This window comes from Staurois parvus, unplaced genomic scaffold, assembly GCF_062004578.1.
Source record: "Staurois parvus isolate SC_StPar_1 unplaced genomic scaffold, SC_StPar_1.0 ptg000210l, whole genome shotgun sequence".
In the NCBI taxonomy this organism is placed as follows: domain Eukaryota; kingdom Metazoa; phylum Chordata; class Amphibia; order Anura; family Ranidae; genus Staurois; species Staurois parvus.
In genome coordinates, this window is record NW_028318006.1 from 1,625,447 (window position 1) to 1,652,536 (window position 27,090).

The window sequence follows — 27,090 nt, forward strand, 5'->3', positions numbered from 1 at the left end:
TTATTGTGACAGTTTTCCACACAAGGCTTGTAGTTACTAGGATGCTTTTGGCATTTCATCCCTGTAGTCATTCATCTGCCAGCTGGGATAATTCCCAAGCCACAGCTAAATGTAAACAAAAATGGGGGGGGGGGGGGGGGCTTGCTGTCATCATTACCCAAATATGGCAAGGGCTATAATTTAGTAATGGCAGGAATCTCACAGCCCAGCAGCTGATTAGAGCCAGGGATGTCTCATTGGTTGTTATGACACTGCTGGCTATATAGTCGAAGGTGTCTTAGCAACTTGTGACATTGTGCTATGAGGGCTGCACTGTGGAAAGGAGTGTTCAGGGTATGGACACTCCAACACCCACCATGCCTCTAATACCTGTCCCTGACAGGTACGAAAATTTGTTGCAGGCACGAACATGTACAGTATCTGATCATTCACAGGATTCTCTCCCCCATTCACAAATTGTGTTACAAGTAGGGTAATCAATGAAATAACTTTTCTCAATAGAAGAGGAGGATGAAGGAGGCATTATCTCATTGGACCATCTGTACTAATGATCTGCCCAAAGACCTGAAGCTGTTAACCTTTTCAGCGCTGAAAGTTCAGACACAAGAAGAGGACAGGCCACCCTGCAGTGAAGATTTCATCAAGTTCCAGGTGCCTGCACAACATGGGACATCCTAAATTGCAGGTAAATGATCAGCCTAAAGCTGTAGGGATTTTTTTTGCAGCTAAAATTTAGCTTTAAGAGACAGGGCATGTTGAGACATGTCTTTTTAATTATTTGTGCTAAAAGATCTTTTATATATATTTTATTTATTATTATGTTCATATTAAACAGGCGCAGACTTGCTCTCTTTTGCATTCCAAAGGCAGGAAGAGTGCAGGTTGGTTTTTCATCTAAACCATTCTTTTGAACTTTTTATAAATGGACTCGTAGATGTCACTGCATTTAGTGCATTTCTTTATGCCTTTCTTAAATCCTTACGTGTCTGTCCCAGTACCTTTATCGGAAAGACAGGTGGCGTGGTGAAATTCAAGGTGAAAGGGAATAAAAATGAGGCAAGATTTCTTTCTTTTACACATCTCAACGATTTAGATTTTGCATACAGTATGAAAGCCTAAAATGATCGCTTCATTTTTTTTTTCATTAAAATAACAACCATATTATACTTACCTGCTCTATGCAATGGATTTGCACAGAGCAGTCCCAATCCTCCTCTTCCCTGGGCACCTGCTGGCAGTCCGGCAGTCCTGGGCAGAGTGTTACTGTCCCTGACTGACAGTAGTGGGAGTCAATGGCTCCTGCTGCTGTATCTGAGCAAATGAGCAGCTAGAGGCTGGGTTCTCACTGATGTGGTGCAGAATTTGCAGCGTTTTCTGTGCGAATTCTGCACCGCCTCAGAATCACACCTCGTTCATGCGAACCGATGCGGGTGTGTATGTTAACAACACCCCGAAATCGGTCCGCAAAACGCAGTGCGATGTGCAGAATCGGATCACATAGGTGTGAATACCCATTGTGATCTGATTCTAGTGCAGACCCAAAGAAGGGTCCTGCACCTTTTTGGTGGGGGTGCAGGTGCGGTGCAATTTGAGCCATAATGTATGGCTCCAATCACACCGCACACAAATCGCATATGATTTTTCACAGGAATGCGTTGCTGTTCCTGTGTGAATCACATGCGATGTACCGCAACGCATTAGTGTGGAACTAGCCAGAGAGCTGAAAGAGCCTCGGCTCTAGTGCACATCACTGGATCAAAATTGGGCTTAGGTATGCATTTGGGAGGGGGCTGCGGAGGAAGCTGCATATAGAATGTTTTTACCTTCATGCATAGAATGCAGTAAAGTAAAAAACCTTCTGCCTTTACAGCCACTTTAATCTTCAGCTACTCTTGCATTAAATAAAAGGGCATTATGGTAATTATAATAATAAGGGCTTTTTGCTTTAATGCAGAGAAATATTAGCAAGAATGCTAAGGATTTGTGCAACAGCAGAAGCAGAAAGAGTATTGGTGGATCATTCTAAATAAGAGGTGGCCATGGACAGATCTGACAGGTTCCCTATCATAAGCCTGGTCTTTTAGATGCAAGGTTCAGTTCTTTTGGTTCTGCCAATTCATGCTTTGCACCAGGGGCATTGCTAGGATTGTATAAGATCTGGAGCACATTTGAGCACCCCATGAAAAGTAATAACAGTGAAAAGTGAGTGTGACCAAATTGTGTTAACAGTGTGAGCAGCTTTAAGGGGCATAGATCTATAGTGGACTGCTTTTCAGAAGGTGTTTGACAGTTGACTGGGAGATGATGTGTAGTATCCTTACCACTTGCTGCAATACATGCAGCTGCAGGGTGGTTGCAGCGTGGCCCCATTCACTTGAATGGATAACGTTTGGTGGCAGCACAGATGTAAAACAAAGCATCGTGGCCCTTGTATGTGGAGTTTCAAGAATTACTGCTTGCAAGCATCAAGGTATCATGGGATATGTAGCCCTTAGAAATCGAAAGTAAACAGCAGAGAAGCTACAAAGCATGCAGGAAATCCAGGAAGTTGTGGATTTTTGTGTAAAGATTTTACAATGCTGATGTTATGAAATGAAAGTGTATGCTGTGACCATAGATTTTCTTTAAATAACAATGTATTCTTTGAAACAAGCATAACAGTTAATTTGCTTCGTAGCAAAAAAAACATAAACCCTGTTTACATGGTTAGACGACATTTTACCAACAAACTTTAAACACATGACAGATTATAGCATCAACAGGTACATCTTTTCTCAGGCTTCAACCTCTGCCCTGTACAATGGAGGCTCTTACAAACATTTCCAGACCATTTCATGTGGCCCTTACACTGCTCCTGCAGCTCCACCAGCTTCCAGCACTAGCTTGTTCAGCACAAGGTAAAAGGGGGCCCTTTGATGTAAGGGAGGGTGGGGGACTCTTGACGTCTGCTGATGGTGGTGGTGGTGGTGGTGGGGTGCTCTTGACATTTGATGTAAGAGGAGTGGGGTGCTCTGGACATCTGCCTATAATTATGAGAATAGTATAATTATATGCCGGTTGAAAAGGAGGGTTGCACACTGCTGCTATCATCCACAAGAAACTTTATTGGAGACTGCTCAGACAAGACATCATGGCAGAACCATGTTCTGTCTGAGCAGTCTCCAATAAAGTTTCTTGTGGATGATACCAGCAGTATGCAACCCTCCTTTTTAGATTTGCATCATCAGCTACAGGAGTGGGAGTGGGCTCCGTGCCAGTCTGCACCTTAAGTTATTACTAAAACCAGTAATAATCAAATTCATAGGCAATTATTTAATATGATCAAGAGTAAATACATTTATGTATTCTTACAGATACAATCATAATGCTGATGCAGTCCACGATGATGATGATGAGTGCATAGGACATGGAAACAAGGCTAAGTGACTCATTTAGGCATGAAAACATCGGAAATGGGGTGCAGAAAAATGAACTGATGAGTCAAAATTTCAAATATTTGGCTGTAGCAGAAGGGCTAGAGAGCTGGACAATAATTAATGTCTGCAGGCAACAGTGAAGCATGGTGGAGGTTCCTTGCAAGTTTGGAGATTTGTTCAGGATCAATGGTGTCCTCAATGCTGAGAGATATAGGCAGATACTTATCCATCATGCCATACCATCAGCGAGGCGTGTGATTGGCCCCAAATGTATTCTGCAGCAGGAGAATGACCCCAAACATACATCCAATGTCATTAAGAACTATCTTCAGTGTAAAGAAGAACAAGGAATCCTGGAAGTGATAGTTTGGCCCCCACAGAGTCCTGATCTCAATATCATCAAATCTGTCTGGGGCTACATAAAGAGACAGAAAGATTTGAGGCAGCCTACTTTCAGAGAAAATCTGTGGTTAGTTCTCCAAGGTGTTTGGAACAACCTACCTACTTAGTTCCTTCAAAAACTGTGCAAGTGTACCCAGAAGAATTGATACTGTTTTGAAGGCAAAGGGTGGTCACACCAAATATTGATTTGAATTGGATTTTTCTTCTCTTCATTTACTTTTCATTTTGTTAACTGCTAAAAATAAACTATTAACTATTTCTGAAAGCATTCTTAATTTACAGCATTTCTAACACCTGCCTAAAACATTTGCACAGTATTGTGTGTATATAAACAATATATACTGTGTGTGTGTGTGTATATATATAAATATATATATATATACACACACACACATATAAACACTCTTTATTAATGTAGTGTGAGGTAGCTCTTTCAAGAAGCAAAACATGCAGGGGAATGGGATGAGATCATTATTTGACCTGAGGCTGTCAATTTATCAGCAAATATTACTGTAAAACAAATCACATGGTTTACTTCACTAACATTCCTTCTGAAAATGACAGCTGCTAAACTGTGCTGTATAATCTAATTTGTAAGCCCCAAGGCTAATGGTGAAAAATATACAAAATGTTGCACTATTTTGTGACCTTGAGAAAGAAAATGGAGAACTAAAGTATTTAACAAATGTTATATCATTACATAAATTGTTTTTCCATATAAAGCGTTTCCAATACATGGACCTATGGTGACAACTTTCACTCACTTCACAGCATCTATAGGAGCAGCTTTGTCATCTTAGTACAGGAATTATGTTAGGATTGCAGAATACCTTTCCCACTCCTCTTCTCCAAAACGTAAAGGGGGTTGGGTGTTCTGTAGTTAACAAAGGTCACCTGGGCAGGCTGGTGTCTTGCAAAGCTTTTCCTTGATATTTATCAGAGACTGCCATTTTGTTTGAATCATCTATTTGCTTTACTTTTTCTCTACTGCTGCTCAAAACAACAGTATCCTTTTGTGGGTAAGTACAGTTAGGTCCATATATATTTGGACACAAGCACAATTTTAGATTTTTCAGATATTTACCAAAACATATTCAAGCTATAGTTATATAATGGATATGGCCTGAAAGTGCACACTCTCGGGTTTAATTTGAGGGTATGTACATCCAAATTAGAGGAAGGGTTTAGAAATGAAAGCTCTTAAGAGTAGCCATCCCCCTTTTTCAAGGGACCAAACTTAATTGGACAGTTGAATCAAAAGGATTTTCATGGCCAGGTGTGGGCTACTCCTTCATTATTTCTTCATCAATTAAGCAGGTAAAATGTCTGGAGTTGATTCCAAGTGTGGTATTTGCATTTGGAATCTGTTGCTGTGAACCTACATCATGCGTTCAAAGGAGCTGTCCATCCAAGTGAAACAGGCCATTGTAAGGATTCAAAAAGATACAAATCCATCAGAGAGATATCTGTAACATTAGGAGTCGCCAAATCAATAGTTTGGTAAATTCTGAGGAAAGAAAAACGCACTGGTGAGCTCAGCAACATAAAAAGACATGGACGTACACAGAAGTCAACAGTGGTGGATGATCACAGGATCCTCTCTATGGTAAAGAAATACCCATTCACAACATCCAGACAAGTGAAGGACACTCTCCAGGAGGTGGGCGTATCATTGTCAAAGTCTGCAATCAAGAGAAGACTTCATGAGAGCAAATACAGAGGGCTCACCACAAGGTGCAAACCATTCATAAGTCTGAAGAATAGAAAAGCCACATTAGGCTTTGCCAAAAAAACCTCTAAAAAAGCCAGACCAGTTCTGGAAAAGTATTTTTTGGATGGATGAAACTAAGATGAATCTGTACCGGAATGATGGGAAGAAAAAAGTGTGGAGAAGACTTGGAACAGCTTATGATCCAAAGCACAAAACGTCTTCTGTAAAACATGGTGGAGGCAGTGTGATGGCATGGGCATGCATGGCTTCCAGTAGCACTGGGTTATTGGTGTTTATTGATGATGTGACAGAAGACAGAAGCAGCCGGATGCATTCTGCAGTGTTTAGAGATATACTGCAGTCCAGATCCAGCCAAATGCAGCACAGTTGATTGGATGGCGCTTCACAGTACACATGGACAATGATCCAAAACACACTGCAAAAGCAACCCAGGAGCTTTTGAAGGAATAGAAGTGGAATATTCTGCAATGGCCGAGTCAATCACCTGATCTCAACCCCATTGAGCATGCATTTCACTTGCTGAAGGCAATACTAAAGGCTTAAAGTTCCACAAACAAAGAACAACTGAAGACAGCTGCAGTTAGAGCTTGGCAAAGCATCAGAAAGGAAGAAACCCAGTCTTTGGTAATGTCCATGGGTTCCAGACTTCAGGCAGTCATTGTCAGTAAAGGATTCTCAACATAATATCACAAGTGAACATTTTATTTATGATTATATTCATTTGTCCAATTACTTTTGGTCCTTTGAAAAATGGGGGATGGCTGTTCTTAAGAGTTGTAATTCCTAAACCCTTCCTCCAATTTGGATGTACATACCCTCAAATTAAACCTGAGAGTGTGCACGTTCAGACCATATCCATTATAGAACTGTAGTTTGAATATGTTTTGGTACATACCTGAATAAAAAACTAAAATTGTGTCTGTATCAAAATACATATGGACCTAACTGTATTTGCAACACCAAAGAAAACCCAAAAAAATTAAATTATCCAATATACCAAACAATAGATAAAGATTATATAAACAAAGGTGATCAGAAAATTACAAAAATTGTGCACCAAAATATGCAAATAGTGTGATCACAGAAATCAATTTAATGTCAAAGCAGTCTCTATAGGCAAATTCATTGAACTGTGCACATAAATAGCTCAACCCTAACCATCCAATCTTAGTTTGTTCTAAATCTTCCAGTGTATGTGCTCACAATCTCATCCATCAAAGTGGACACTCACCAGACAGAAATGCTACCATAAAAGTAGCCAGTATATCACCGAATATGACTCTCTTGTCTGCTGTCTTCTCCAGGGGTTCTTATATGCAATAATGGATGCCGCTTCAAGCTGTATTGCCAAAACAGCAAACTAAGACTGATCATACTGCATTATGATTTATCAATCATTAAAAATAATTTCAGATAAAACTGCCATAAAACATTTGCGCCATAAAGTTAATTATTTTATTGCTTATATGTAAATATTTTCTGTAATTTTCCACTGTGAAGTTTAGAGGATCCCTAGACATGGAGACAAACTTTCAGATTGTTGTTCAGCCTGGGAAATTGAAAGTCAACTCCAAGAATCCCCAATCTGTGACAGAGATCCTGAAACGCCCTGGAAATGAGAAAAGACTGGAAATGACCTGTGTCAAGACTTTGTTTTACAACTAATTTATTGAATTTTTAATTTTTTTCTGAAGTAAAGCATAGAAAAACACAAGTAAGGCACAGTAAGTAATAAGTAGCACCGAGTTGTGGGTAATCAAAAAGTATATCAGAACATGGCAATGCAAACAGTTATACAGCAATTGTAATGTGCCAATCCTGAATTAGCGAAAATCTCTTAACCAGGGCAGGGGGGTGGAGGCAAGTTGGTAAGTTCAGTGAGGCATGCTCTATGTTACCAGTCTTGTGCACCTCTAAGGTAGCAGGAGGGGGAAGGTGTTAAACCTTTCACAAATGGAGCGAAGTGGGAAAGGGGAAGCAGAGAGAGATGGGAAAATCTGAAGAAGAAATCAAAGAAGGAGGAGGGAAGATGGCTAGGGCAGAGGAGTGTGCTTGCCTGTGTTAGAGATAGGTAGAGGGAGGAGCGGGGGGGTTGGTGATTTAGAAATAGCCTCTCATGAGCTAACAAAGTAATAATAGTGGGCGCCTACCTTTACCATTAATCTAAAATAAATAGAACCGCAACAAAATATATTAAAATAAAGTCCAAATATTATTTACTAGAAAAGTCCCCATACACCATATTCTTGTGCATAAAATCAGAAATGAAGTGACCAATTGTTATTATCCAAGCAGTGTTCCACCAACATGTTCAGCTGAATTTTGCACTCACCAAATCTCCTCGACCACCAGGTGGTCATCAAGCCTTCAGTGACAGATTCTATATGTGGCCCAAATTCGACGTTCACTTCTCATGCAGAATTCCAGAGGAATATTCTCTCAAGCAATCATTAATAAGCCTCTTCCAATAATAATAATCACTCTCAGAGAGAAGCCAGAAAGAGAGTATAAATAGTGTAGTGAATTTATTTAAAAACATGAAATTACGCTTATACAATAGATGCACTCATATGAACCGGGTGCCAGGAGGGGCACCACCACATACAGTCCACCAGAGGGACCCTTCCCCCACACTGTCACTCGTATTGCAGCCAGCGTGTCTTCAAGTACACAGAAAAGACGTAGCAGAAGGACTGGAAATAACCTGTGCGGCTCAGCCTCAATGCAGTTTGTGTGTTGAGCATCCTCAGGAAGCTTAGCCGCCATTTTGGTGAAGACTAAATACTCACAGGTGCTAAGTTATTGGTTGAGATACTCATCAATGATCCCTGATTGCTCGGATTAACACTTTATCACTTATATTCGCTATAAAAAGTAAGCTGCATATAATTGCACTCTCCCGTTAAAAAAAATACTAATATAGGTCACATTCATCTTTGCATGTATATATGGACCCTTCATAATTATGTGAATACATATCATTAAAAACAGCTCTATCATCCTTTATTCCAAAAAACATCTAAAAATATATATACCCCAAACACCAAACATAAATAACCCCTTGTGCATCACTAAATTGCGGGTATACCAACCCCGGTATTCTCCACACCAAGTAAAATGAAGAAAATACAAAAAATATATAAATTATACCACTCGCATATACTATGCCAGGATTATTACAACAATATAAAATCCTCCACCTAGTGTTCATATTTCAAATTCCAGACATCATTAAAGTATTATGAATCAATGTTTACCCAAATCTGAGGTGGCTAAAATTATCCCTAGGATTAGACCATAACTAGAAATTATATGCTAAAAAAAAGAATATATAAACTTTTACTTCAAACTATTTAAAAATATTATTATTAATGTTATTCAAATATCCCTATTCCAAAATACTACCAATTTTTAACAATCCGTAATAAAATAATTAAGATCTATGTCAATGTTGAGGCCCGATGGTACAAGAGTATTAAATTGGTAAATCCATCAGGTCTCATTTTGGGAAATTTGCAGACATAGATCAGTACCCTGCCAGTGTTTGAAAACCTTCTCAATTCCATAAATATTCAACAAGGAGGGGTCCCTAATATGGACCAATCTAAAATGATCTGAAACACTATGGGTCCTAAATCCCTTTTTAGTATTGTTGACATGTTCATTGATACATTTATAAAGGCATCTTGTAGTCCGCCCTACATATTTCAACCCACAAGGACATGTCAAAAGATATGTAACATATTTAGTATTACATATAATAAATTTACAGTATCTCTTTTATATTCTCTTTGATCAGAAGAAGAGAAAAAGTATATTCTTTTTCCTTTATCTCTTATAGTTCTACATGATAAACATCTCCCACATCTGAAAAATCTCACTCTATCTAAAAAAGCGGTTGTAATTTTGGCAATCTTATTCCTAAATCCTGGGGCCTTTTTGTAAATAAAACTGGGCTTATTTTGAAGGATACTTTTCAAAATACTATCTATTAACAATATGGGCCAAAATGTCTTAATAATTCTCTCCCCTATTTTATATTTTACATTAAAACCCTAAAGCCATATCATTTCTCCTCTCTTTCCTAGGTTTCTTTTTTAGTAATTCCTTCCTATTGAGTTCACCTACTTCATCCCGGATTCTCAACAAGTCCCATTCCCTATATCCCTTCTCCACAGATCTTTCTATTAACTTACCCGTTTGGGATATGAAGTCACCATCCTCATCACAATTTCGCTTAATGTGAATAAATTGACCCTTTGGTATGGCCCTGGTCCATCCTGGATGATGGCAACTTCTTGCCGAAATGTAATCATTCTTATCCACCTCTTTTAAATATGTTTGAGTGCACAACATGTTTTATAAATCTAAAAACTACAATTTCATAATTCCAAGTTCCCAGAAGTTTATTACCTTAGATATTATCATTCATTCGGGCCAGGAACGAGCACAATTGTCCCTCAGTTCTCTCCCAAACAAAATATCATCTATGAATCTCCGATAAAATTTTAATTGTGGGCAAGGTGTAGAAAAAATCTCTTCTTCCTCCCATTTGTTAAGGAATATATTTGCCACACTGGGATCATACCTTGCCCCCACGACAAAACCATTAGTTTGATTAAAGAATTACCCATGCTGCCAAAAGTAGTTATTATATCAAGACCTTCCAAGAGAAAGTTTGAGATTGTTTTAGATTAGTTTGTCTTTCCATAGCCCATTTAATTGCATCCAATGCATGTTCTTGTTTAACATCTCTATATAGTGATTCCACGTCAACTGTAACCAGCAACGTGGAATCATTTACTAGTACCTCTTGTAGTAGGGAAATAATATCCCTACTATCCATAATAAACACCCTCCCCTTGCCTGCTAGTGGCTGTAAAAAAATATCAATATATTCACCAAGTCGAGATTAGAAGGAATTTATGCCACTAATTATAGGTGTCCCTGGTGGACATTCCTTATTCTTACGCATCTTAGGTAAGTAATACATGATAGGAATTCTAGGGGCATTTAGATTTAAATACTTCACCTCTTTTTGTATCTAAAACTTTACTCTCTTTCCCTTTCTTTATCCAATCTCAGTTTTTTCTTCAACTTCCTGGTGGGATCCCCTGGTAATTTCTTATAAGTGCTGTCATGACTCAGAACATCCTCATAATCAGTTTTCTTTAAAACCACCACTGCTCCCCCTTCCTTGTCAGCAGGTCTAACCACTATTTCTTTCTTTTTCTCCAATTCTTTAATACCTTCCCAAATTTTCTCTGTTTTTCTCCTCTTTTTAATCTTAATACGTTTACACTCTTCTTGAACTATGTTCTTAAACACCTCAATATATTTATATGTAGTAGATTTACGGTTAAATACCAATTTATTTTTCAGAGTGAAAAGTATATGTTATGTTGCCTCTCCAAGCTGTGGATGGAAGAAAGAAGATCACCCCACTGGCAAGTGAGAAGAGGGGAGCATGATTCTGCGTGATTCCAGTGTCAGGCAATACAAGTGAAGAGATGGACGCTGCTTGACTGACCCCAGGAGTCCAATGTTAAGGAATGGCCTCAGCCGTTGTTCTGGCCACACCCACTGATGCATTTTACCCCACCCACTGGGGCTTGGTCACAGTGGTGGGCGGGGCAAAATGCATCAGAGGGCATGGTTAGAACGGCGGCTGAGGTCATTCCCTAACATTCCTTAACATTGGATTCCTGTGGTTGGTTGAGCAGCATCCATCCCTTCCATTTTTTTCAGACCACTATGCTTGTATACTGAAAAATCTCTGCACTCCCATTAGGTTTATTCTCCTCAAAAAAAGTTAACATTCAATTTCCCGGCAAATTGAAACTTATATATAAATTTTTCAGGGGCAAATTTTAATCCTTCATAAATCTAAACCTCTCTTTTTCTTTCTCCCTCCCCTACATCCTCTCTGTTATGTTATGTATCCTCTATGTTATGTATCTTTTGACATACCTTTATAAATGTATCAATGAACATGTCAACAATATTAAAAAGAGATTTTTTATTTACTGAAGCTAATTCACTCAGAATCTCGTGCACTTCTGCATTGAAACCAATCAGCTTAAAAATGTTATTGTCAAAGCTTAATTGAACAAGCTGAAGAAACTGATTGACTACCATGCACAGGTGCATGAGATTCTGAGTGAACTAGCTTTAGTGAATACAATTTTTATGGAATTGATAGGGTTTTCAAACACTGGTGGGCTACTGGTCTATGTCAGAAAATTTCACAAAAAGAGGCCTAGTGGATTTAACAACTTAAGACTACCATTGGGCCTCTACATAGATCTTAATTGTTTTATTACAGATTATTAAAAATTGGTAGTGTTTTGAAATTGGTATGACTGGAATTTGAAATGTGAACACTAGGTGGAGTATTTTATATTGTAATAATCATGGCATATATATGCGAGTGATATATTTTATATATTTTAAATATTTTCTTCATTTTAATTGGTGTGGAGAATACCAAAGTTGGTATACCCGCAATTTAGTAATGTACGAGGGCTTATTTATGTTTGGTGTTTAGGGTTTATATTTTTAGATGTTTTTGGAATAAAGGGTGATAGAACCGGTTTTAATGATATGTATTCAAATGAATATGAGGGGTCTGTTTAGACATGCAAAAATGAATGTGACCTATATTAATATTGTTTTTAATGGGAGAGTGCCGTTACATACAGGTAACAATACAGGTGATAAGGTGTTATCTCAATCGAAGACTGAGCACCTATGGGTATTTTTAGTCTTCACAAAAATGGTGGTAGCTGAGCTTCCTGAGGACATGCATCACGGGAAATGCATTGAGACTGAGCTACACAGCTCATGTCCCTCCGCTACGTCGTTTCCGGTTATTGGAATGCACTCCGGCTTCAATATGAGCAGCAGTGTTTTGGTAGGGTCCCTCTGGTGGGCTGAATGTGGTGGTGCCCCTCCTGGCACCCGGTTCATGTGAGTGCATCTATTGCATAAGTGTAGTTTTGTGTTTTTAAATACATTTACTATACTATATATACTCCCTTTCTGACTTCTCTGAGAGTGGTTATTATTATTGGAAGAGACTTATTAATGATTGCTTGAGAGAATATTCCTCTGGAAGTCTACATGAGAAGTGAACATCGAATTGGGGCCACATATAGGATCTTTCATTGAAGGCTTGCTGACCACTTGGTGGTTGAGGAGATTTGGTGAATGCAAAATTCAGCTGAACACGTTGGTGGAATGCTGCTGGGATATTAAGAAGAATTGGTCACTTCATTTCTGACTTTATGCACAAGAATTTGGTGTATGGGGACTTTTCTATAAAATAATATTTGGACTTTATTTTAATATATATTGTTGTTCTATTTATTTTAGATTAATGGTAAAGGGGAGAGTGCCCGTTATTATTGTATTGTTTATACCTATAGTGTCACTGTGCAACTTAAAGGGGCAGCTTGCCTTAGTGGTTTGGTTGCTGAAACACTAACAACACAGGATGGCATGTTCTTGTCTAAAATGCTAAAGACCAGTGGCATTAAATCGAAAGCAAAGTATGGTCTATTCAGTTCAGCATTTTAGGATAGCCAGGGGTCCCAGACCTTTAATAACTTAGCGTCAGTGTTCTCAAGTATGGAAGTGAGCTTTTTGTGAACCTTAGTCCCCAGTAGCCTTTGCTGGACCTTTGCATTGTGGCTAAGAACACAAACCCCACCAACTTCCTTTGGGTAGCAGAGAGTGTCGGCTTCCCAGGGTTTATGGGTGAGGGAAACATTCAGAACTGACCTGATCAAGGTGTATACCCGCGTCCAAATTCAGATCGTCTTGGGGCATGACCACTATAAATGGAAAAGAGTACCACATTCCCTACAGCCCCTGACGCACATTGGGGAGACAGCAGTGACACATTTGGAGATACAATCAGAGCATTTTTAAGGCATTTTCTTGGGCCAAGATGTTGTGGAAACATTTGGAGGTAGAGAGTCAAATTTAGTTCCAGGTGCTTTGGTCTGTGGGGGTGGCAAGGCCTTTCTCCCAAATTTCAACATAGGGGAGAGGTCGAGAACTGATAGAGTCTAGGAGGGAGGAGCAAAGGTCAGAGACCAGTCCTTTTGAGTGTAGGTCCTTATGGCATCGATTCTTGAACGCTGTCAGATGTTTGGGAGGCCCTGTATGATTTTTGAGGAGGATTCATATATGGTAGCTTATTTGAGTGTAACAAAATGTTTTGTTGGCTGGTAAGTGCCAGTGTTGCCAAAGGTATTGGAGGGATTTGATGCCATCCAGGGCCAGGAGATCATAGACGTATTTGGTCCCCCTATCACACCACCATGAAAGCTACCCAAGCTATCGTAAGCTGAGGGAAAGGGGGGGTTGCCAAAGATGTCCGAGAGAGGTGGGTGAGAGGAAATGGGATTGCCACTGAATTTGACAAAGTCCCACTGATGCATAGTGTGCTGCAGTGAGGGATCAGAAAGTTTAGGCCTATGATAACGTGGGGTCCATAGCAGGTTATGCGTGGGAAGAGGGGAGAAGTCGGTGACTACCAGATGTACCCAAATGGGCATTTCAGTAGTAGCGTGGAGGGCAACAAGAGGAGTAATTTGGGCCACGGTATAGTAGAGTTTCATTGAGCACAGCTTAGCTGTCACACCAGCCTACGGTGATATTGAACTGGAGCAGGGAGTCTGGGGTGGCAGAGCTGCAAGAAAAAGTGAAGTGGTTCATGTTGCTTGATATGTAATATATGGTTTGAGATGAGAACCGAGAGGACTCTAAAGTAGTAAAGAAGATTTGGCAAATATGTCAGTCGGGGGGCATGGATCCTACCAAACCAAAAGATCTGTAGGGGCATCCAAGAGGCTAGGGGGTTTGCTAGATTTTCAAACGGGGGGAGTAGTTTGCCCAAAACAGGGAGTCATACAACGGTGTTAGCCAAACTCCAAGGTATGGCAAGGAAGTATGCCAAGAAAAGCTGTAGTTTCCCTGAATTCTGGCAAGTTGTTCTGGGGGTAGAGAGAGATCAAGGGCTTTGAATTTAGATTCGCTGACATGTAGATGTGAAATGGTCCTGAAGTCTAAAAGGTTCATAAATAAATTAGGCAAGGTAAAATGAGGGGAGGAGAGGAACAGTAAGATGTCATCAGCAAAGAGCATCAATTTGTACTGTTCTCCAGCTAGTTCCAGGCCGCAAATGTCAGGATGTGCTCAAAGGGCTTTAAGAGCTCCAGAACAAGAATGAACAGGATGAGAGAGAGGGGACACCCTTGCTGCTTGCCTTGTTGGATCGGAACTGGGTCAGAAAAGAGAAGCCTGTGTATTTCAATACCGCAGAGGGTTGCGTGTAAGGGGCCAAATCCTAAGGTAAGAATGTCTTACCAAAACACCACTGACAGAGAGCATAAAACATATAGTCTCAGTGGATGGAGTCAAAAGCCTTGTGGACATTGAGCGATAGGAGCATGGCTTTTGATGGATCGGTTCTTGGCAAGGTTGATGATTACTATTATTATTATACAGGATTTATATAGCACCAACAGTTTGCTCAGCGCTTTACAATATAACGGGAGACAATACAGCAACAATACAGTTCAATACAAGAGGGATAGGAGGGCCCTGCTCCTTGGAGCTTACAATCTAGGAATGAGCTTTATAACTCTTTGGATGTTATCCTTGTGAAGGAATGAATCCCACCTGGTACTTATGAACCAATTTCCCCAGGATCAAACTGAGCTTGCTAGCGAGTATTTTAGCAATGAGCTTCATGTCAGCATTCAGAAGGGATATCAGGCGATAGTAAGCCCAAGATTGGAGATCCAGGTTTAGGCACCATAACCACATCAGCCCACAACGATTTTTGGGGGAGGGGCTACCTCATTTTAAGGGAGTTAAAGACCATCTGTAGGTGGTGGGTGAGTAGGTTAAAAAATTTCCTATAGAAGAGGGCAGATTGCCGCAGCAATCCCTGTAATGGCTTCCAAAGAAGCACGTTGGTGAGTAGGGATAGAGATGAGGCAAAGGTTGCCTAAGAGGGCTTCAGCTTGAGCATTTGAGAAGGGTTCAGGGTTAAAATAGAGGTGAGACAACTGGTGGCGGAATGTTGCCAAAATTTATTGGGGGTTACTCGTTAAAGCATGACGGCATTTTTGAAAGTTTATAGGTTTTTGCTAGGTCGTGAGCTGACGTAGCCATTTGGCCAGCATAGGCCCAAGTTTATTAATCTGGACTTAAAAATTCTAATTGGTCTAGGGTATGTGTTTCTCCGAAATGTCAGTGAGGCATAGATATAATTCCGTTCTCACCTTGTCTAGACAAAGTTTGGTAGCAGAGGTGGGGGGCAATCTGCATAAGGTGACGTCTAGCAACTGCCTTGCAAGCCTCTCAGACAATGGTCGGTGAGGAAACTGTACAAGTGTTGGAACTAATCTACCATGAAGAAGCACAGCTTTTTGATGACCTTGGGATGTGAAAGATAGGAGTCGTTAAGCACCCAAGAGGAAGGCTTGGGTTTCCGGAAGAGGGAGCAGCAGTGGATAATAACCATGGGACGGTGGCAATATACAGATTAAGCAGTTCAGGGAGGAAGGATATGGGTACCCATATGTGATTGATTCGTGTATAGAGATTATGGGAGGAAGAGTAGTATGTATTGTTCCTCAGTGTTGAATGTAATTCTCGCCAGGCATCGACCAGACCCACATTTTTTTTTCTGTGGAACAATTTAGATACCCCCCCCCCCCCGCACACGCCCTCTGCTTGGTGATTTCATGGTGATCCAATACTGGGTAATTATTGTTATTGTAATATAGATTGTTTATGGTATTAGTATCTATTTTCTTTTCATTGTGTATATATAGTAATATATTGCTTGTATTGTTTTTCAGCTACATTATTATAAAACATACAAAATGAAGTGGATCCCAAGGAAGCTCTCTCTGGGTGAAATGTGTCGATGTATCTGCTCTTCATTTTTTTTTTATTTCAGGCATATGTACCTTCTGATTGTACTGTAAATGGTATTGAATGTTTTTATACAAACAAAGCAAATTATTTTCATTTGTATAATAAAAAGCTGTTTTTATCATATATTTTGACTTGTTTGTGTCTGAGTGCACCTAAAAAGTCCCCAGTTTTCCATGGTCTCCTCCCCTCCTTCTGGGGGGGTTTTTATAGAATTATTTTCATGTTATTCAGACCCGCATTGGTGTAAAGGTTCAGGAAATGGACAGAGTCAATCACAGACAGGAGCGGGGCTATAGAGGAGTTATCCAGGGACCGGTGCGTCATCAGGTTGAAGTCGCCACACAGCAGGATCATGCCTTTGGTGTGAGAGGATTGACGCTGTAGAAGTTGGGACAAGAAAGAAATGTTGAAAGTGTTCAGGGCATAGTAGGTCAGGAAGGTTACCTCAGCACCTTGTAGTGAACCTTGGAGGAGAGGTTGCCATCCCTGCAGGTCTTGTAGTTGCTTATGGTAGAGAAACGAGAAGCCTTTATGAAATGCTATTAAGACGCCTCTGTGTTTGTTGGGGCGGAAGTCAGGTAGACTGTAGGATAGGAGGGGCAGAAAGGCCCGTCAATGCCTTGAGACCGGAGGTAATTGAAGGCCATGAACAATTTGAACGTTGAATTTAAGCCCTATACATTCAGTGTCAGTAGTTTTAAAGCCATACTGGAAAAGTTAGGAGAGCAAGCTCCCTGCCAGATTAAGAGTATGAAATAAGTAATAAATATATGTAAATGTGCATAAAAACAGTTAGCCGCTAAGCACTTAAGGTAACCAAAATAAACTTCAAATAACCAAGATAAAAGAAATGTGCAGCGCTAAAATCAATACAATAAAAAGGTACATATAAAACATGATAAATGAATTATAAAATGTTCATAAAGTGACTGTAAGTGTTCATAGGAATTCTGCGATCTCTCAAATTCTATGCTTGTGCAATCAGATGTGGAAGAAATGCGCACTCACCGGAACGCATAATAAAATGCGCATTAATATACTAAATCCTGATATCATCAAGGTCATCCAAATTAGGGCAGGAATGGGGTTGAATCCCTCACAAAGCGTATGGGTCCTGGGGCTTCTGATGTGGATCAAAAGAATGCCAGAGTTCCCTTTAAGGGATGGCTGGGTGCAGCTCACCATGATGACTTTAGGATTTAATATATTAACGCGCATTTTATTATGCGTTCCAGTGAGTGCGCATTTCTTCCACACCTGATTACACAAGCACCGAATTAGAGAGAACGCAGAATTCCTATGAACACTTACAGTCACTTTATGAACAGATTAAGAGTATGGGCCACCTGGATCCAGCCAATCATTTGGGAAACTATATGGGGGGGGAGAGCTGGTTGGAAAGTAAAGAGGACAAAGAAGAAATACCTCAGGCAAGAAGACAGAGAATAGAGGTTGAGATGGGTGCTGGGAGGCACCACAGGCTAAAAAACCCAGTGGAGCTTGAGTAAGGATTCATGCTTGGGGGCGGGGAGGCAACAAGTACCATTCTTGGGACAAGGATTGGGCAGGTGTGGTGCAAAAGCTTTAATGAATTAACTCAAATGGTGTGCTTAATTTGTTAAGGAGGCTGCACTAAGGAACAGGGAGCAAAGTTATGATGAAAATCTGTGCCCCTACTGTTGAGAGTCACTATTTTGTTGATATGGATTATTGGCCCTCTAGTCAATATAGACCATTTGTCAGGGCATTTTGTAATGCAATTAATGAGAGTTGTTGTACATTCATCCAATTGACGCAGCTCAACTTTAAAGGCTCATGCACAGTGGGGTTAAGCGCTACTTTTACAAGTGTTTGATGTTTTTTTCTGCATCTTTATGTTAGCCTATCTGTCCATGCACACATAGACGTTTACAGGAAAAAAACCCATCACCAGCATGTTCAGGAAAGGAGCTTTTTGGCAGAAAAAAACATGGCACATGTATAAACATACATAAATGCATGTAAACGCTAGATATGTTTAGGCATTAATGCATACTAATGGCGAAAATAAACTATTATTTTGGCTAATAGAATGTAATAATGTGCATAGAGAAACATGTGTGCAATACATGGATAACACCTCGTTTTCAAAGCAGCTTTTCTACTGCCAGGAGAAAAATTGTTTAGAGAAGCTGAGCTCAGTGTGCTTGAGACCTTAGGCACCTTTCACATGGAAGTTCCAATTGGATCCACCTGTCCGTTTTTCAGGCGGACCTGATCGAAACCTCCATTCTCCTATGGAGTGAAGGGTGTCTGTTTACACCCCCCCTACTTCCAATCTGATCCACTAAAAACAGCAGATCGGATGGCAGTGAGGTGTAAACAGACAGGCTATTCGTTTACATCCCATAGAGGAGAGAAGGCTGTAGGCATAGGCAGAGCAGGCACATCCCTGTCATCTGCCTACTCAGCGGGGATCAGTGGGCAGATCCCCTGCTGAGCAAACGGATTGCAGCGGGAGTCTGCCCCATGTGAAAGGACGCTAAAGATTCTGTTTCAGGGGCAACATTTTGATCCTAAATGTTGAGATCCGTGGATAGAACAAGAGGAAACTTGTGTAACTGTAGTATGAGCATCAAATTAAAAAGATGTGTTGGACCCTGCAAAAAAAAATTCAGATTTAATTGTCATCTCACTGGAATGTATTCATGAAAACACAATTTGTGGTTTATACATCATAACACGGTCTGGCCTTACAGTTGATAAGTGGGCAGGAGATGTGATATATTTCCAAAATATCACATTTTGGTGTAAAAGGTTAATTGGAGTCATTATATTTTCACAATATAGAGGTATTGAAGATACTGCATTAGGAGTAGAAAGCATGGCATTGGACAGCTTTAAGTGGAACTCATTACAGTTAAACCTCTGCTCCTTCTACAAGCAGAAATGCTGTTTTTTTTCTGTTTGCTTAATTTTCATCAACATTTTTTCCCCTGGCCAGCTTTTTTATCAAGGCCAGAATAACATGTTCCTGGTCCTACAGCCATATCCTCTGTGATACTTGCATCATATATTTAAGAAGGCTGCAGGATAAGGCACACAAAGTGGCTGGATCCCAAGCCTGGGCATCACCATTAGCTGGCTGCTTGAACCGGGAAGAGGCAGCCAGCTGGAGAGGAACAACATGGTGGTGCTCTCCTATATTACCTATATTGCTGCTTTCACTGGATTCACTGTACGAGTAAGTATGTGTTTTAAAATTAAAGCAGGAATATAGGTAAGTGGGAGAAACAAAAAATAAATGGGAGGTTGTTAAAGTGTCACTAAACTCATAGCCCTGCATTCACTATATCTGGTCTCCCACAGTACACAAAACATGGAAATGCAATTATTTTGGTAAATATAAACTGTCAAATGCATTTTCTCATCAGCAGTATATAGCAGTCTTGAGACTTCTATCAGTGTCAGGCTGAGCACTGATTAAAGCTTACAGGAAGAGTTTTCCTCTGACTGTCCTATGAGGCTGCATGACAACTGACCTTTTGTCTGGGCAGTGCTGATTGGCCCTGTGCTGATTGAATGCACCCTCCCAAACAAAAAATATTTCTTTAGCAATACACACCAAACTCAGCATGTGCAGAGTGCCTCCTAGGGCTGTGTACTATCAGCAGATGGATTGGGGACAGTCAAAGAAGGGAAGGATCAGAGAAGACAGGATAAAACAGGCATGTTACACAATGCAGAGGATTAGCTCTGTAGGTTCCACAGTGAGCATAACAGGCATGTACAGTACAGTATATACAGACTGATTTTACTGTTGTGTGTTTAGTAACACTTTAGGTACCACTTTTAATTACTATGCATTTTGAAATGCTCTCAACCAAGGAATGGGCTTAAAACATAGTTACATATAAATCATGTTTTAGAAAACATTTAACTTGCTAGCATTGATGCACCTGCCTAACTATCTGAAATCATGAAACTGAAATTGGAGGGTTTAATAGCTAGATTATCAAAGGTACATGCTTTGTCCTGCACCAAAATACAGTCTGATTACATAAAAAGACCCCACATATGGGGAAACAGATTACCTATGACTGTAATAATGACTGAGTAGCAGAAAAAATATCTTAAAGTAGATATTCATCAATATATTATCAAAATATATCTGTTAGTTAAAATATGATATAAAGTGCTACCAGCATTGAGAAAATATTTACTGGCATGAAACATGCTCTAAAAACACCAAACAGCAGACAAATAGACAAGACAGACAGAAAATATTTTAAAAAATGTCCGGACGCCCAAATCTTGCCATGCATAGAGTAATACTGCAAGAATGGCTGCATAGTCATTTAAAGTGTTACTAAACCCACAACAGTAAAATCAGCTTGTATATGCAGTAATGCACGCTTGTTATACTCACTGTGGAACCCAAGGGGTTAATCCTCTGCGTTGTGTAAAAAAGGATGTTTGATCCTCTCTTCTCTGATCCTCACCTTCTTCCAGTGTCTCCTAGATATCTCCTGGTGGAACAGAGGCTCAGGGACACTCTGCACATGCTCAGTTTGGTGTGTATAGCTAGAGAGTTTTTTTTTTCTTGGTAGAGTGCATGTGATTAGCACAGGGCCAATCAGCACTGTCCAGATAGAGGTCACGAGTCCTGCATCCTCCTACAGGAGAATGAAAACTCCTACAAGCTTCAATCAGTGTTCTGCTGGACACTGATAGAAGTCACAAGACTGCTATATACTGCTGATGAGAAAAGGTATTTAGCAGTTTATATTTACTTAAATAATTGCATTTCCATGTTGTGTGTACTGTGGGAGACCAGATATAGTGAATGCCTACCACTGTCTGCTTTACCAGCTAAGGGATTTCACCCTGTGATTTACTAACCCAAACCATCTGTAAAGACTTTATACACCTGACTAGATGACATTCTTGTTGTATAGCCCTTGGAGAGGATCCGTCTTCCAGCAGGAGGAACTAATCACCTGTGTACATGATCTGTATTCATTGAACTGGCAGCCTTACAATTAATACTATTTATGCTTCTCCTTACCCACATGTTCAGTGATGGGACTTTTTAGAACTGCCGTAGGAGAAGAGTCTTCATCTAGAGTTACAGAAATATTGGCCTATTATTTGTGATGTGGTTGTTACTGACCCCCCAAAATATCCTTGCATATGAGATTTCATTATTACATATACTGTATGGGTAAATGACTATGCAGCCACTGCTGTAGTATTACTCTATGCATGACAAGATTTGGGCGTCCAGACGGTTTTTAAAATATTTTCTTACTTGTCTATTTGTCTGCTGTTTGGTGTTTTTTGAACACATGTTCCATGCCAGTAAATATTTTCTTAATGCCGGAAGCATTTTATATCATAGTTTAACCCTTTGCCCTCTTGAGGATTTACCCCCGTTCCTGACCAGGCCATTTGTTCTGTTACGGCACTGCGTTACTTTAACTGACAATTGCGCAGTCATGTAACGCTGCACCCAAATGAAATTGTTTCCCACGAATTGTGCTTTTTTTTCGGTGGTATTTGATTGTGCAGTTTTTATTTTTTGCACGATAAAAAAAGTCTGACAATTTTGAGAAAAACAATATTTTTGACTTTTTGCTATTAAACATATCCAGTAAAAAAATTTAAAAAATCTAATTTTGTCAAATTTACACCAAAATGTATTCTGCTACATGTCTTTGCTAAACAAAAATCCCAATACGTGTAAATTGGTTTATGTGAAAGTTATAGCGTTTACAAATGGTGATTTATATATACTGGAATTTGTTTTATATTTTTCTAGTAATGGCGGCTCATAGCGGCTCATAGCGGGACTTCGGGACTGCGGCGGACATTCTGACACTGGGGGGAACTGACTTGGTGTCACTGACATCCCCAATGACACCAATGCAGTGATCAGTGCTAAAAAAAAAGCAATGACACTACTAATGGCACTGGGCAGGAAAGGGTTAACATGAGGGGCGATCAAAGGGTTAACTGTGTTCAGGAAGTGTTTTACTAGGGGGCAGTGTCAGTGTGCTTCATTGTAATCACACTGCTCTGGATGGCTGTGCTGTGCACAGCCATCCAGAGCAGTGTGCCCGAGCTGACAGGGAGGAGAACTGTTAGTAAACAACACAGTCCTCCTTCCTGTCGGAGATCTTCGGAAATCACTGGGTGCTGGCAAGTAATTACCGGCCAGGACACAGTGATTGACAGCCATGGCTGCAAATAGCAGGGGGGTGCACCCCCTACCCGGAAATGCAAAATCACATATATATATGTGATTTTGCACACCCATGCCGCCCTGTAGCAGTATTTATGCTATCTGGTGGCGCGGAAGCGGTTAACTAAATGGATATTTTTTATATGAATATACTGTATACTTTAATAAATATTTTATCTACTACCCAGTCACTATTAGTCATTATCAGTAACCTCTGTTTCCTCATATGTGGGGGTCTTTTTTGCTATAGGAATTTTGGTTACAATGACAACACTTACTAGAGAGTGGAAATGAACTGGTTCATACTTTATTGACACATTTATCTTTTGCTTTGGCTTCCTTTGTAACAGTTTGATTACATGCCTGTGTGCAAACACATGGTCTAAGCCAGTGGTTCTCAACCTTCCTAATGCCGCGACCCCTTAATACAGTTCCTCATGTTGTGGTGACCCCCAACCATAAAATTATTTTCGTTGCTACTTCATAACTGTAATTTTGCAGTGGGAGGAGTAGTGCCACGTCATTGGTGTTAGTGAGAGGAGTAGTGCCTCATCACTGATGTCAGTGGGAGGAATAGTGTCCCATCGTTGGTATCAGTGGGAGGAATAGTGTCCCATCATTGGTATCAGTGGGAGGAATAGTGCCACATTGTTGGTGTCAGTGGGAGGAATAGTGCCCCATCATTGGTGTCAGTGTGGGAGGAATAGTGCCCCATCACTGGTGTCAGTGGGGGGGGGGGAATAGTGCCCCATCATTGATACTAGTGTGGGGGGGATAGTGCCCCATCGTTGGTGTCAGTGGGGGGAGGAACAGTGCCCCATCGTTGGTGTCAGTGGGGGGAGGAATAGTTCCCCATCGTTGGTGTCAGTGGGGGGGGGAGGAAATAGTGCCCCATCATTGGTGTCAGTGGGAGGAATAGTGCCCCATCATTGGTATTAATGACACCAATGATGGGGCACTATTCCTCCCACTGACACCAATGATACTTACCTTGCTGACTCCTGCTCCAGCCTGGGCTCGCTCCCTCCCTCTCCCATCTACAGCCAGCATACCTGGCTGCAGCAGCATCATCTGCACGCTACAGACGCTTACCTGTCATCTGTCTTCCTTCTCCGGCCGCTCCCTCGCTCGATCTTCTTTGCTCTTTGCGCTGCTGCTCGGCTCCTCCTCTCCAAGCTCCACATCCTCACCGGTGATTGGCCGCCTGTGTGCCTCTCCTGAGCTACAGTTCTGGCGGCCAATCACTGGCGAGGAGGCGGAGCTGTTGAGTGATCCTGGGGATGTGGCCAGATGACAGGGGCGGCATGTCGTCCCGCGCACACATCGCGGTCCAGGGAAATGTGGACGTATCTGCATATGGGCAGACCCGCCTGGAGACTGATAGAGGAGCGGTGTCTCGGTTCCTAAGACCATCGGAAATATGTGTTTTCCGATGGTCTTAGGAGACCCCTGTGAAAGGGTTGTTTGACCCCCAAAGGGGTCGCGACCCACAGGTTGAGAACCGCTGGTCTAAGGGGACAAGCTGATAGCGGAGTTTCTAGTAGACATGTGTGATTCGTTTAGTTTGGAATTGAAATTCAGACAAAATTTTCATTATTCAGAGGTTCAGATAGTAACACATTTCAATAAATCCAAAATAAATTTTAATGAAACAAATGATCTGAATTCAAGTTTAAAAAATGAATTTGAATTTGCAAATTAATTTGAATACAAAAATTAATTTCAATTTGCAAATGAATTCAAATTATGAATCGATGTGAAAATAATAAATTATAATACTAAATAAATTCTAATATACAAAACTAAGGGCTCATGTACACTGCAGCTGCTAAACTCACGTTTAGGAGCTCTTCAGCATTTTTTTCAGCAGCCCCTGAACTCACCCTAATGTTTTCTTATATGTCCATGTACACATCTTCCTTTACAGTCGTTTACAGGCAGTTGAGTTTACAGTCGTTTTTTTAATGCAGCAAACTTGCGTTCAGACTTCAAATTTATCAGTGTTTCAAACGCAAAACGCTGGTAAATGCAGCTAAACACGTCTAATCGTGGCAAATCGCGTTTATAAGCGTTTGCATTTGAATTTTTTTTAACTCTTCCAGTTCCCAATGCTGTCCAGAACCTTTTTTCATCATGAAAAATGCATGCAAAGAGTTTTCAAGGTGCTCAGATGGAAAAAACACTTAACAGGGGATGTTCCTACCAAGCTTGTCACACATTGTAATGACCAATTCACACCTCAGACCTCTCCCACCCTTGGAAACAAAAGATACGTTAATGCCCAGTCACACCTCAAATTCCTCCTGAACACCCCCTGCCAGGTGGCCTTAATGACTCACTCCAGCACACACCTTCCCACCCTTGGAAACAAAAGATATGTTAATGATCATTCACATCTCAAATTCCTCATGCAGACCCCCTGCCAGGTGACCTTAATGACTCACTCCAGCAGACACCTTCCCACCCTTGGAAACAAAAGAAAAGTTAATGAGCAACTCACACCTAATTATCTCAACACATACTGCTGTCTCTGCTTCTACTGTGTGTATTTCTCTGAAACAGTCTGAAATAGTTAATAATTTACCACTGTTCAGTGCATTCTGGGCATTTGGGAGGTTCTCCTGTGCTTATCTTTAAAAAACGCTTCTAAACGCAAACACACATAAATGCGTTATGCAAACGCGGCTAAACAGACGTTTTTTAACCTACATTTTCCAGTACTCAGTTTCCATCATTCAGAAATGCCCCGTGTACATGGGGCCTAATTCTGAAAACGAATCATTCTAACAACGAATTTGACAAAACAAAATTACTAACCTATTGAATAAGGAAACAAATTTTTCCGTTGTGCACACTTCTAGTTTTGTTGTTCCTGTGTGTTGCATAAATGCACATTCCTAGTGTTATTAGTGTGCTTTGCATTAAGCCAGCCCATCCACTTTGCTGTAATGCATGCAACGTTAATCAAGCTACCTGAACACATATATTTGTAAAACTGTGTTTTGGCCACAAAAGTAATTGCAAGCTACCTATACAATGTTAATACAAAATCAATGTTCAATGTGTAGAACCAACTATACAATACATTATGTGCTTGTGCACAGAAAATAGAAAGAGAAAAGGCTAAGATTCCTTTTAGATAAAGCAAAGTGGCTATATCAGAATGCTTTGTACCAACAATTGCATCACCCTGCCATAGCCAGTGCCAGATTTATAAGGGGGCAAAAAGGACAACTGCCCTGGGCCCCCTGACAGATGAGGGCCCTCCCATGCAAAAATTACAAACAACAAACTAAAAACAATTTAAAAAATAAATAATACAATATTATAAAATATAATATATTAAAAAAAAAGTTCTTTAATTAAATATCCTGTATCTTGGGAAGTAATATTTTGCCTGCCATCATCTGTAGAAGTTTTTATTCTGGACTAGTAAGTGCCAGGATGTGCAGGAAGGCCAGAAGGAGGAAGCAGAAGAGGACGAGGTCGGGGGCGGAGCCCGCCCGCTCCTTTGCAGCTGCCGGAGATCCTGGTGGAGAAGGGACACAGGCACCTGGTGATCCTGACACCATCTGGAGGAGCCGCTGCTGGACAGGTAAGTGCTTGGAGGACTGGTGCTCATTGTCCCTTGATACACTGCCCCTCATCCATCACACTGCCCCCTGCCCCAACATGTCACCCTACCCCACACCTGTTCCACTTCCCCCTCCTGTCCCCCACATTGTCCCACTACCACCCATCTGTCCCCACTGCCCCCCATCTGTCCCTCTGTGCTCCTCCTGTCCATCTGCCCCTCACCTGTCCCTCTGCGCTACTCCTGTCCCGCTGCCCTGATCCTGTCCCATGCCCCCCGTCATGCTGCCCCCCATTCTGTCCCTCTGCGCTCCTCCTGTCCCACTGCCCCTCACCTGTCCCACTGCGCTCCCTCTGTCCCACTGCCCCTCACCTGTCCCTCTGCGCTCCTCCTGTCCCACTGCCCCTCACCTGTCCCTCTGTGCTCCTCATGTCCCACTGCCCCTCACCTGTCCCTTTGCACTCCTCCTGTCCCGCTGCCCCGCTCCTGTCCCATGACCCCTGTCACGCTGCCCCCCACCTGTCCCACTGCGCTCCCTCTGTCCCACTGCCCCTCACCTGTCCCTCTGTGCTCCTCATGTCCCACTGCCCCTCACCTGTCCCTTTGCACTCCTCCTGTCCCGCTGCCCCGCTCCTGTCCCATGGCCCCTGTCACGCTGCCCCCCACCTGTCCCACTGCGCTCCCTCTGTCCCACTGCCCCTCACCTGTCCCTCTGTGCTCCTCATGTCCCACTGCCCCTCACCTGTCCCTTTGCACTCCTCATGTCCCACTGCACCTCACCTGT

At 41.2% G+C, this 27,090-nt stretch overlaps 1 protein-coding gene across 2 annotated transcripts in view; it reads right to left on the bottom strand.

Moving 5' to 3' along the window:
- LOC149461077 (beta-1,3-galactosyltransferase 2-like) overlaps positions 1 to 27,090 on the bottom strand; it is a 45,233-nt gene that overhangs the window by 9,650 nt on the left and 8,493 nt on the right. The window contains exon 1 of one of the 2 annotated variants that reach the window (XM_089678853.1): positions 6,782 to 6,902. The exons of the other annotated variant lie outside the window; for it this stretch is intronic. The gene's annotated coding sequence lies outside the window, so the exon portion shown is untranslated. Of the gene's footprint in view, positions 1 to 6,781; positions 6,903 to 27,090 lie in introns of those variants that run through there. 2 annotated transcript variants of the gene reach the window in all.